Source organism: Lactuca saligna, chromosome 5 (assembly GCF_052625555.1).
Source record: "Lactuca saligna cultivar CGN05327 chromosome 5, ASM5262555v1, whole genome shotgun sequence".
NCBI lineage: Eukaryota > Viridiplantae > Streptophyta > Magnoliopsida > Asterales > Asteraceae > Lactuca > Lactuca saligna.
This window is the reverse complement of record NC_136421.1, coordinates 63,036,070-63,050,312: the sequence shown is the minus strand read 5'-3', so window position 1 is coordinate 63,050,312 and position 14,243 is coordinate 63,036,070.

Here is a 14,243-nt window from a genome sequence, read left to right as displayed (position 1 = left end):
GCCCCATAGTGATGAAAGCCACATTGGTTGAACTTTGGGAGTGATCCCTCATATGGTCTGGTCGGCGTTTGGGTGGTAGACCCCGTGGCTAGTGTCGAGGCATGTGCTGTGACTGCTGTTGTAATGGTAGGGGTGGCAATAGGTTGATGTCTTTTAGTGGATCTTTGAGATTGGTGGCACTCTTTCATGTTCCAAAACTTTCTCTTCTTGATCGTAGGTTTGTGGCCTGAGGTATTTGCGTTGCTAGACACCCGTTGGTGTTCCTGATTGTTACCACAATTTGTATTATTAGTACCACTTCCACTTCTACTGACGTTGTTAGCATTGAATTGCGCCATGACGGCTGTCACGACTGCCGTGACTGCAGCCTGAAAAGTAGCAACGTCTATCTGCAGTGTTGGCGCCTTGCTAGTTGGTTGGTTGCCTCTTGGTGAAGACATAGCTCTGTTTCATGACGAAAAATGACTTCGTTAGTGGAAATGATTATCTTAAGTGCATCCTTACAATTTATATTTACGCATATAAATTTTTGCACATTACTGTACTATTCCTAGTGTTTCCATTAACGCTCCTAAGATGGAGTCATGGCAGTAGGTAGGAGTAGGTTTCATACGGGCATTAAGCTTTACTCATCTTAGAATCATGTTTGTCCGAACACATTTGGCTGAGCAGTTTTGATGGGATCCGGTGCATTAGTGTTGGTATGATCGCACCCATAGGTCTATGAAGAAGAAACTTCTCAACAAAATGTTTAAAGGTGGGACGATAATGAGTTTTTAGAATGGTTATATGTCATGTCGCGAGTTTTCTAACTGAGTTTATCTCATATCGATTTGCATCATAATTCGGTTGTTGAGGGTGTTCTGAAAACAATTTATAACGAGATTCTTTATTTGGTAAACTCATGTATTTTAGTAGTTCTGTATCCAAGTGAAACCTTATACTTGACCCATTGATGTATGCTTAGTTATATAATTAAGGCTAAAGAGGCCTTCAAGTCTGTTAGGTACATCCTAAGCCCATCTTGTTAATATTACTTTAGTAATCATGGTTTCAGTGAAAATTTTGACCTCGATGCAGGTCTACCTCACATTTGTGCATGGACGGGTTTTGATAGTAACTAGATCTCTCGATTAGTATGACCACTTAATTTGTAGTGTCGTGCTTTTACCTATAATAGAGTAGTACCAACGCATACTCATAAACCTAATTTACCAGGTTTGGTGATCGGTATGAACTCTACTCACGACGATCCATCCCTTGTGATGCCTGAGGCTAGGTCGATTCATCTTGTAGCTTTGCCAACCGATGCTTGGCTGCAATCATCCTTTCCTTGAATGCTGTGTGTCTACCCTGTCACTCTCTTTCCTCTTCACGAGCGGCGATAAGGTCCTATAAAGAGAGTTGGTCTCGGGAATAGTAGTCAAATTCTGAGTCACGGCTACATGAGATGGTAGGGTCCGTAGTAGCGCGCAGTTTTTTGAACTTGGATTGTAGTCTTCCTGTATAAATCCCCGATGTTCACGATCTATCGGGTATTCTTCGGGAGGGCTCTGTCAGTCGATCCCCCGTGGTTGAGGTCATAGCACCCTCGTTGGTCTCCACATGGTGGTTGTTATCATTGTTGTCGACATTCAACCCTCGATCACGATTGCCCAACGGGGCACAGGTTCGATACAGTCGAAACGGTTCGCCGAACCCTTGCTATGCATGGAGGATCGATTACCTCCAGTTCCGCTTCTGATTCTTCTCATAACCATTCACCATTCCTGGAGTTCAGATTAGGAAAGTAAGGGTCATCCAGTAAGTACGATCTTGCTATGCTGTACATGCGAGAATAGGAGCGGAAGAGATAATTACTAGGCGTCTAACTCTATAATCAATTACTTATATGGTAAGTTTTTAGACTTGTTGCCATATCACAACTATTCTTGGGCATGTGCTAATCACTCCTCGGACTAGCATAGTTGATCAGGCTATGCTACTCCCAAGACTGACCATACATCCCCAAGTTTACCTGTGATATCCAACAATCATTACTTTTGTTTTGTTCTAGAATGATGCTGACCTTAGTACGTATGCATGCATGTATACTTTTAATAAGAAACTATTTATTTCTAAAAGAATAGTTGTTTTGAAAACTTTAAATCAGAGACTTTAGTCCCAATGCATTTATAGTTTGTATATCTTATGTGGTTCGATATACTTAGTTCACTATAAACAATGCTCTGATACCAATCTCTCACCCCCCCAAACCAAGGATGGCGGAAACGTCCGGGGGTGGAGGACTTCATGTAGAGTATCACAACAACGAGTATAATAGTGCTCAAAGTAAATACAACCATCACAAATATAATTGAAAAAGTTACATCAAAGTATATGTTTATATGATTCACATCAATTACATTATGAAACAAAATGAACTATTTGACAATTTATCATCCCATCCTCAAAACGTTGTTGATTTCCTGTTTCACTGAATTCCTGAGAATATAAGTAGTTTTGAAAAAAGTGTCAACAAAAAGGTTGGCGAGTTCACAAGAGATTTCGTTAGAGAAGTAAACCGTTTTCCTTGTAAAACCATTAGAATATGTATCTAGAAAATCCAATATTTTCTTGAAAATCTGTGTAATGTAGTCTTATAACCGAAGACCAAAATGTATAAGTAACCTTTCTTACTAATAGAAAATGATATGTGTTTAAATCGACATAAACACGCTTGAATTAAATGAAATTCCTATAAATTCTTATGTTTTGTTAATACTTTGTGTATATGTACTCCTAAATCCCAGGACCAAGAAATAATAAGTATTGGCCAAACTTAAAGATATAAATGTGCTTTCAAATGATGTGTAGTCATAAATACCAAAACCGAAAGTGTACAGTAATATTTGTACTTACTGACATAAAAAGTGATTTTAAATCGACATAAAACCCATTTAGGTTTTATAAAAATCCCGTAAACTTTATGTGTTATTATCTCCCTATGTGAGTCGCTATAACCATACTATGACTGAATGAACCTGCCACGACGTTTCTTAGGCGTCGCGAAACTAAAATGACATTTATCACTCGTAGACCTGCAGGTCCCACTGTAGCTAGCAGCAAGGTGTGGGGTGTCAAACCCAATTAGATCTATACACAACTATCACGTTCTCCCTCTAGGAGATTCTGATTATAACTACCAGGAATTAGATCCCGCGCTCGGACGTACAGAAAGAGATTGTCTCACAATTTAGGTTAACAAGTTTACGTGTGGTGTGCGTGAGTGTAAAACCTTTTTGTATGAATGTACCCTTTTTGTATGAGTGTGTTATGTGATGAATCATAAACAATACCTATTATAGTTTATCCAAAACGTTTGTAATATATAAGAACTCTTTTATGAAAATGCGTTAGTGTTATGAATCCATTAAACTATGCTTATTATAGCTTAGTATATGTGTTCTAAATGAATGAATAATCTTATCATGGATCACTAAGTTTCAGTTTATGATGATAAACTAACAAGGAAACCCATTCAACAATTAGAACTTATGATTATACGCTTTGCTCAACATATTACAAAGTGTTATGAAATTTATATGCTGTTAACTAAATTTAATCTTTATGCGTTGTTTTAGAAATATCATAGAAAAATCATACGAAGTCGAAAACTAAATTCGTAAATTATGAGAGTTCCCAAAATGTGTCTAGTATACTCATAATTTTTATCATGATTTTTAATGACCTCCAACTTGGGTGAAAAAGTCCATAATCACAGATTGGTCCGGTTTGGTGTTTGAAATGATAGGCAGTTTTGTAGAAATCACCATAAACTGTAGAAAAATCGTATGGAGATGTGCAAGTAATCATTTTAAAGCTAGGAACTTGAACTACTTCCACCTTGTACAGTCTTGAAAATAAAAATGTTTAAGTTGCCCAAAACAGTCCGTGAATGGAGTTGAACTTTTCTGATGAAGGCTGTGAGAAAAGTTTAGTTATGTTCTTGGTTTTTAACTTGTATCCCCCCCCCCCCCCCCCCCGTGTGAAAACTTGAGAAAACATGAAAATGTAGGGGTATGAGCTCACCTTATGTGATTTCAGTAAACGTATGTTCGAAAAGGGGAGTGTTCAACTTACGAACACTTGAAGATTTTCGAAAATCTAACATCAAAGTGATGGGGTTTGTGTAAGAAATCAGTGATTGGAATTGAATGAAGTGAAATAATCATATGGAGGATGTTAATACTTACCAAAAGTAGAAGAAAAGCTTGAAGTATAGCCTTGAATCTCGAATTTTTAGAGAGAGAAAATGAAGTTTGTTCTTCATGGAAGAATGAGAGGAAATGAAAGAAATGTGAGGAGAGAGGAGAGTTTTCTAACCCTTGACCAAGTGTGTGGCTGAAAAATGGTGGGAAAGTACTATGAAATGACTAGGTATGGGCGGATGGTGAATAGTGACATGGAGTGGGTATGGGAGTGGTTGCTTGTGTCATAAGGTAAAACGAAGTCAACACTCCACCTCAATTATTCACCCACTAGATATTATTATTTAAATAAGGATTTCCATGAAAATATGTTTAAATTATGAATATTTAGTGTCTTTTATATTAAAATATGATTTTTGGAGAAATCCCGCGTTAAAACCACGAAAAAAGGGCTCAAAATGTGAAAAATATTGAAAATGCGTCAAAAATGTCAAAATTCCAAAGTCTGGCCGGAGGTTCGGCCTTCTGGTCGTGGGAACCGAAATTAGAAGAGAGGGACCGAGATGAGAGGAGAAGAGAACCGAGAGGAGAGAAAGAAGGACCGAGAGGGAAGGGAACCAAGAGAGGGAAAGAAGGACCGAGAGATGGAAGCAGGGACCGAGAGAGGGCAGGGAACCGAGAGAGGGAAGCAGGGACTGAGAGAGGGCAAGGAACCGAGAGAGGGAAGCAGGGACCGAGAGTGCTAGAGAAGGAGGAACCGAAAGTGAGGTTTGGCTAAAGACTTTCGCATGCGAGAAGGGAGCCGAAGGCGAGTCTCGGTTCAGGTGGTTTCGGCTCGCAGGAGGTCTCGGCTCCAGGGTTTCGGTTCTTTCTTGGTTTCAGCTTCTAGTCTCGGTCTCGGTCTCAGCTTCTAAGGGGTTTTGGTTCCTGAGAGGGTTTCGGTTCCTTTGGGTTTCGGCTTCTTGAGAGGGGTTTCGGCTTGTCAAGTCCGTTTTTCTTGTTTTTACCCCGTTTTAAGCCGTTTTTGACCCAGTTAAGGGTCGGGATGGCCCGGAAGACTATAAAAAGTTTAAGGAACTTTTGAGAGAGATTTGGGAGAGATTTCACATTCTTGGAGAGATTTCTCATACAAAGAGAGTTTTGGGAGAGATTTCACATACTTAGAGAGATTTGGGAGAGATTTCACATTATTGGAGAGATTTCTCATACAAAGAGAGTTTTGGTAGAGATTTCACATACTTAGAGAGATTTCTCATACTTAGAGACTTTTGGGAGAGATTTCACATAGTTAGAGAGATTTCACATTCTTGGAGAGATTTGTCATAAAAAGAGAGTTTTGGGAGAGATTTCACATACTTAGAGAGATTTGGGAGAGATTTCACATTCTTAGAGAGATTTGGGAGAGATTTCACATTCTTGGAGAGATTTCTCATACAAAGAGAGTTTTAGGAGAGATTTCACATTCTTGGAGAGATTTCTCATATAAAGAGAGATTTGGGAGAGATTTCTAAATAAAGAGAGATAGAGTGAAAACGATTGAGAGAGGTTTCGTGTGTGGCATTTGTGAGTGTCCGGCTTCGCCACGTAAGGTCCGTAAACCCTGTTAAGCCTTGTTTAAGGATCTTACACACTCCCGATGAGTATGCAATATTGTTTTATCGGTTTGGCTCGCCACGTACCACAGTTTTAGGTTAAGGAGATCTACATGTTCGCATTTTTTATTTATGATCTCTCATTAGAATAGAGAGTTGTTTAGTATTTACCTAACATAAACTCTAGTACTTGCGAGAAAATTAAGTCGAACGGTTTGATTTGTTGACTTTGACTTTACTGAAAATTGACGGTTGTCACAGTATCCACCCCCCCCCCCCTTTTTTTTTTACTGTTTTCATGTTTTGGGGTGGAAAGCATGCTACTATTTTATCAGCTATCCGTACTATTTTATGAAATTGTCGAACTTTGTTTTATGACCTTTTTGAACTCTATTTTGTGAACTTGTTGAGCCTTGGTTTATGAACTTATTAAACTTGAAACGATATTGATCTATGAACTTATTGAACTTGGAACAATGTTGTCTTATGAACTTAATGAACTTAGAACAATACTCTTTTATGAACTTTCTGTTACGAACTTGTGCTATGAACTCTTGATATGAACTTTGTATGTTAAGTCCCCAAGAATCGAACTACAACCTATTAACTCGTATTTCAAGCCGACGGTCTTATGGAAAGCGCTATTTGGGGTTGACAGCCCCTACTCACCCAAAACTGTGAGTGCATATTTTCGTGAAGTGACATCATGGGAACCATGGACATGATGGAATGAGGCAAGAACGATCGTTAGGCTTGGTTGCGAACAAAGTGCATTAGCACTTAACACTCATTTTGAGTTGGAACTTTTGTTGAAAAACCATATTTTCTTACTGAAATGATGTACCTTTACAAACCTGTGAACTCACCAACTATTTTATAGTTGACCCTCATTTTTGCATGCTTTTCAGGGAACAATTAGTGATCTAAACTAGAGGTCAACATGAATTTGCACTTGATGTTTCGTTTGTTATGTATTAAACTTTTTAGTAAGGAACTAAAATGTAATTTTGCTTTGAATATAATGTAAATTTAAAATTCTCAATGATTATGGTTAGTAATCCTATGTACATTGTGTTATGAGACCTTAGCATGTCACCCTTTGTGTTTTCGCTTTAACGGGGTGTGACAGATTTTGGTATCAGAGCCGAAGGTTATAGGGAATACCGGTTTTTCCTTTCTCTTGGGAAAGCCTAAAATATAACCAAGGAGTTAATAATCATACCAACTAGTATAACTAAATCGAGTAGTGCACTATTGGACCCTATTTATTCATAGCCTGATTATCTATGTATAATTAAAGAAGAGCAAGTGCAAGAGAGAAATTGGTTATAGTGAGTGGTATAAATAAACTAGGGTCTTCTTAGACACTAAATAAAAATAAGAAACCCTTAGGCGCACATAGCTATGAAGTTACATTAGGCTACTGAATTGCTTCCAAACGCTAGGATTCCTTATGTACAGTTTAGTTAGGTTGATTTCTTTGTCTTGCGTTCCCAAATCGGGTGATGCGTGAAGATACATTATCAGATGTACATTAGTTAACTAATATAGTACTGAGATAGAAAAGGACCCCTATGGGATTGGAGTCTGGAGAGGACGTTAGTAACCAGTAACCTACCCAGGAGTCCTACACACTATTCAATTGTTTCACCGAATCCTTAGGTCGACATCTTCATCGGCTAACACCGCATACCTCATCGACTGGCCAAGTTACATCACTAGTCTCCCTAAGATGATATAAGGATGGAACTCCAGTTGTCTTGTAGTGTGCAACTAGGATAACACTAAGTATCTCCTAAATTTAGGAACCCCTTGAGATATGTGGAATATAATGTAATGCATAAGATGAAACCGCCTTGTGAGCTTTAGGAACTAAATACAAAATATTTTCAAATGTCATTTAAGAAAATTTATGATTTCCCCGAGCTCTTACCTAAACCCCTAAGGTCAGATCCCTTCCAACATTGTTTCAGTTTCATGGGTGTAATGGGGTGGATAATCGACCCATTACGATATAGTTCAAGACCAGAGGAGATATTACCTCTCGGACATTGTTATAGAGAACTAGTTCATGATGGAAGGTACCACCATGGCGTAGTCTTCTTATCCCATTTTGGGGACGTATATGAACCTCGCTTAACACGCATACGACCACGATTGGAGCATGTGTGGCTACTATGATCAGTTAGTCTAAGAAACCTTAGAATTACCCTTCATGTACCATGGAAGCTAATTGACACCATCCCAATGTTGTCTCCTTCGATTATGCTAGTGAATCTCCACTCCAAACGTATGGGGAATGTTTGGCCTAGTGCATATTGTCGTATACATTATGCTACCAACTAATAATTTGAAAAAGGCCTTGGCTACTCCTTCTTGGTTGTTCTCTCTCTTTAGAGATTGATTCTTTAAAATTCATAAGTGACTTCTCAAACGCGTATATTTGGGCTTGCTCTATCCATAAGAACTTCTTTGGAATTTTCAGACATACTTCTTTCGAGCTAGTTTTAGAATATCATCAAATAAATTTCTCCCTATGCCAATTCCTAATATTTACATAGTAATCCTTAGGTCCTTCTTCTCAACCAATCCAGAAAACTATTTTTTCCCACATTTTGATATCCAACAAGTAGTATGTTTGTCTTTCCTTCAACCCAAAAATAGTTCTAGAGGAATTGCCTAAACTTTCCATGCCTTCAACCCAGAATTGACATAATTTACGGGGCAAAATATATAAATAAAGAGTCATACCGCTTAGCACCCTTCCAAAATACAAAAGCTATCTGGTCAACTCCAGAAACCCCTCGAAAAAGGGTTCATTCGTCTAAATTCATCATGATGTGGTGCACTGGAGATATCCATTAAAGATAAAGATGGATCGATCAAATGTACATTGATTATGAAGAACTAAATAAGTTGACGCTCAAACACTGCTACTCTCTTCCTCAAATTAATGATCTGTTCGACCAACTATAAAATGCCTTCTACTTCTCTAAGATCGCCCAACCCCTAACTGTAGTGACCCAAAAGTTTGGAAGTTCTTTTTGTAAAAGCGATAAGAAAACATATCCAAATTGGTAGAACACAAGTTGTGCAACACATCGACCTTGATTGTACCAAATGGTTTGGATAATACCACAAAATATTGTGACACATCACACCAATCCTAGGATTGTGCATTGACGCAAAAGGACGATATTACTACGTACACTTCGAGGCAATCGATGGTGCATGAGTAGACCTATACCGCACACGAGCTAAAGTTAGGAACGTTAGTATTCACCCTTAAAATCTAGAGATAGTACTTATATGAAAATAAATGCAATATCTATACTAACCACAAAGGCCTTCAATATATCACAGAGAGAGGATGCCCAAACATGAGGCAAAGGCAATGAGTAGCTTGCAAAGGCAGTATAGCTCATTGGAAGATTACTTACTCAAGTGAATCACTTGACTCCTAATGATACAAATGAGAGTTCAAGCATTGCTAGTGCGTACTCACTATTCAAAATTGTATATTTGGCTTCATTCTTGTTCATCCCATTAGCACTGAATATCCATTCTAGTATTCACGTGTGCTTCGTAAGGGCATAATAATCATCTTTTACATTTTTGACAATTATCTCATTTAAGTGTTCCATTTTTCCTAAATATGACTTCTCGAGTTTGAGCATTTCATTTTAGAACATTTTGGTCCTAATATGTTTTATTACCAGAACTTTGATTTCAAAACATCTATTAACTTACTCTTTTATGTCACTTTTTGTATTATAAATCATGATAGTTTCCAAAATTAGAATTTTTTAAAACTTTGTTATTTTCCATCAAATTACTACCATTGTGTTCTAAACTATTATAATTGACACGCCAAGTGTATGCTATCTCTTTTTCTAAGAGTTTTTATAAATCAAGTTTAAATTTTAAACAAGGAGCATGGATTTGGACATTATACACTTAGCTTCTTAACCCAAGCATATTATTTCTTTCCCTCAATGATACTTTCTACGTGATAAGAAAAACATAGTATACAACCTTGCATCATTTTCAAAATAGTCACTATCCGCTTTTAAAAACAACTTAACTGGTTTCCTTACGGAATTTCTAACATCGCTTTTTTCAAAGTCGGAGTGTTTACTTCCGTTGATGTTCTTGCATCATTATCAACCCTTTATGACTCATTCTCTCTATGTAGTAATGTATTCTTAATCTAGCCATTATGATCGACTTCATCATCAAGACATACTTCGGATCTAGAAGCTTCTTCCATATAGAGCATACCATGTTTATGATCTCTAGAAACCACTAAGTTTCTTCATGTTGCTTTACGTGGCTCACCACCATAAATAGCTTGGTGACCCTCACCGTCGAGTTGGTGTATCTTTATCGAGATTCTGTTAAGGATAGGAAATAACTTGACTTTTCGCATGTTGTAAATTTGTACCAAAGTTTGCTTTGGGTACCACATCCCTAATGAAAATGATACCTCAACATATTGTATGCGACTCAAACTATAACGTTGTAGTTCTTGGGATTATTTATGGAACTTATGAAATGACTAGAAAGAAACAACACCCCATGTACTATTAATTAGAATTCTATTGACGCATTACTACAGTAAATAAGAGCACCATCATGAGAATTGTTTGCAACATTCACCTCTTTCATACTCTTACATCAGAAGCTCTGTCATCATTAGAGTTCCAACATGAGATGTTTTTCCCATTGTTTAGTTACCATCTCCTCCTTGACATGGATGTTTCCCTTGGAACTCTATCTATGCATGTCCTTATCAATTATTCAATTATGAATGATGTTAGTATTTAGCTATCCAACCCTAATGGAGTTGTTAACTATTACCCTAGTACTGGACGAACTATCAAGTAAATGATAATTGTGGCAATAACAAGGCCACGTATTCTAACCCAATGGCAATAGAGGCCAATCTTGAGGTAACTGAGTTGCGTTTATTCTCACGAATTGTCATAGAGCCACCCGTTCACATTCATATTCCATAGCCAACGAATCAAGTGCACATTGTTTGCAGTATAGGATGTTTCACGCATTTTGGACAATGCTCATATCAAATTGTGGGTTTTCTCCATGCTGACAAGGATGTATATACATCCTTCACCATTAATAATTTTAGGACTCCAAGTGCTTGTTGGTCCAGATGGTGACTTTCCTCTTGCGATTCATATGAGGTATTCAAACCACCAATATGGTAGATATAATTTATTTTAATGTAGATTAACAAAGACTGCTAAAGGAAACGATCCGATTTGGATAGAGGTAGATCTACTGGCATAATCATCACACTTCCTTCCCATTTGAGAAGATTACCGAATGGTAAATATCGACCGAATTTATGTAGATGACATCTTAGTACATCATGGAGTACCTATTTCCATTATTTTGGATAAAGAGTCTCCTTGTATTAGTATTAACCTTAGAAAGCCTCGGTACATGATTCAACATAAGTATTACCTACATTCCTCATATGTATGGAGAAAAGAATGAACTATCCACACGTTGGAAAACATACTCCAAGCCAATATAATCAGTTTAGGAGGTAGTTGGAACACCCAATTATGGTTATTTGATTTTTCCTATAACAACAACTACCACGCCAATGTTAAATGTACTCCCCTACCAAGCATTGTATGTGACAACCCGTAATTTCTATCTTGTATGCTTATCCAATTCAATCAAAGTTAGACTCATTTTGCCATCTGTTAGCACTGTTTAGGGTCTATTTGAATGTTCTAAACCTACTACAATCAAGGTAGGAGCCTAGAAATGTGATAATTCGATGAATATCAAGCAAATTCGGGCCAAACACTCCAACATATGTAGTGTACGGCCGCACACTTGAGTGTACGGCCACACACAGGTGTGTGCAGCCGCACACCCATTCCAGCCAGACACTCCCACCTATTTATATGACCCTTAGTCATTTTTGAACACTTTTTCCACTCCTTTAAAGCTGGAACTCGAAATCCTCTCAAGTATCATCCAACTTTTCACTTCAATCTTCAAACAAGTAAGTGATACATCCCTTGTTTTGGTATTGCATGACCTTAACTAACCTTCCCTTCTGCTTTGATCCATGAAAACACCTTTTTGGTGTTGAATCTTCAAAATCACCAAGAACATCAAGTACACACACTAAGTTTTGGACCTTAATCACCCTTTTCAAGCCTCTATAATGTGTATACAATAGTCATATCCTTTTATATGCTAAGAACACTTGATAATATACTTGAAAAACATGATTTTATCATCTTCATAAAGGGTGTACGGCCGCACACACCCTTTTTAGGTCCAAAAATGGCAATGAACACCATATAAGGCTAGAGCATGAAGTAAGAAACCTTCCTAGATGAGTCCAAAGGCCTTAAACTATGTTTTGTCACACTTCATGGGGAGTGTGTGGCAGCACACACACTCTGGCCGCACACTCTAGCCGCACACATACAAATAGTGTGTATTTTGACCATACACTCCCTTGTATCGCCATATACCTCTTATATACAATCATATATGGTTGTAACACTTCAATATAAGTGTTTACTAGTCCCTAAGGTGGTTCAAATTCAATAATTAGTTGTTATAAGCACTAATTGTATACATACATACATATATATATATATATATATATATATATATATATATATATATATATCATTATATGGTTAATAGGATTCAGTTGTGCTCAAGTCTCCAATTGACACCCAATAATCCTATATCGATCTTTCATCCGAGTTACTCAGTACAAGTGAGTTCATACCGCTTAATCAACCTTTTAAATGATTTTAAATGCTTTTATGGGGGGGGATACAAGTTCAAACATTCTAGTTATTATATCAATCACATGTGATTAATAACTAGAACAAACAGATAGATTTTCTATTACTTTCAAACTGTATCAAACTTATGGATTTCAAATACTTCAAAAGGTGTATCAAACTCTTTTACATACTAAACTCTTTATCAAACTTGTTACTTTATGCCAAACCTTTTCATTTACAGCTTTCAAACTTATATATTGTCAAAACCCTGTCTGATGCATATATAGTTATATAAGTAAGGTTTGAAGGACTTAAGACTGATAACACACTTTATTTCTTGTTCCTTGTTTGGTTGTGGACTTAGGGTACCCTGTTGTTCTTTTGAGTGTTGTTTGATCCTTAGTTATATATATATATATATATATATATATATATATATATATGTATATGTATATGTATAGACATAAAAGCTTTTATCTCAGTTCAATACATTCAGTAATACAAACAATTCTGCTAGTAAACTATAATAGGTATAGTTTAGGAAGATACTACATCATTACTTCTAGTACAATGAAGCATACAAAGAGTCAGATCATTCATGAGTCAATACTTACTATTATGAGAAACTAAGAGAACTTACTATTATTAGAAACTATACAAATATACTATGATGAGAAACTAAGAGAACTTACTATTATGAGAAACTATACAAACATACTATAATGAGAAATAATTAGAGGATACTATAAGAAAAAACATTACATACACTACACTATACGAGAGAATTTACAATACTCTAGTACATACAATACGTATACAAGTATACTATAATATAAATGTGAACCACTATTTCGGGGCATGTCATCACTGCCATGGCTCGATTTGTATCCAGAGTCTCCTGGAGGGATAGCGTGAATTTGCGTATAGATCTATACTGGATTGACTATCCTACACCTTTCTTCTAGTTATAGTGGGACTTGCAGGTCTACGGGTGCCAAATGTCATTACTTCCGAAGTCTTTCATCGTTGAGTTTTAAGTCGATAGTATGGTACAATCAAATCACATTATACCTTAATAAATAACCGGTCTAAGGTCGTTAGTACAACAGTAGTCACTATAATACAACACTATAGTACTATATATTTTTCCCATTTGCATTCACGTTGTGATGTTCTCACATAAATGGTAATGTACAAACTATATTTTGATAATGATAGTCACACTTGGGAAAATTACTCATTTTTACAAGAAATAAACATACATAACATTTGATGCCTTGGTACAAGGCTACATTTGGTAGAAAATATAGGATTTTCTAGGAGATACAAACACTTACAAGCATTCGCAAAATTTTACTACAAACATTTACAAACTCATATTTCAAACACTGTTACAAATATTTTGATACAAACAATGATACTAAAATACTTATGAACTCACCAACCTTAAAGCTGATAAACTCTTTCAAAATAACTTGTATTCTCAGGTCATCAGTAGATAGGTAACGATGCCAGCTTTTGAGAAGATGGAGCACATTCAAGACTCATCTTTTATTTTGATTTATATTTTTGTTTTGTTATAAACTATACAGAACACATGTATTAAAATACATTATTAATGCAATGGATGATGTTGTTTTCTTGTTTACTATTACTTTGTGTTGTGATAT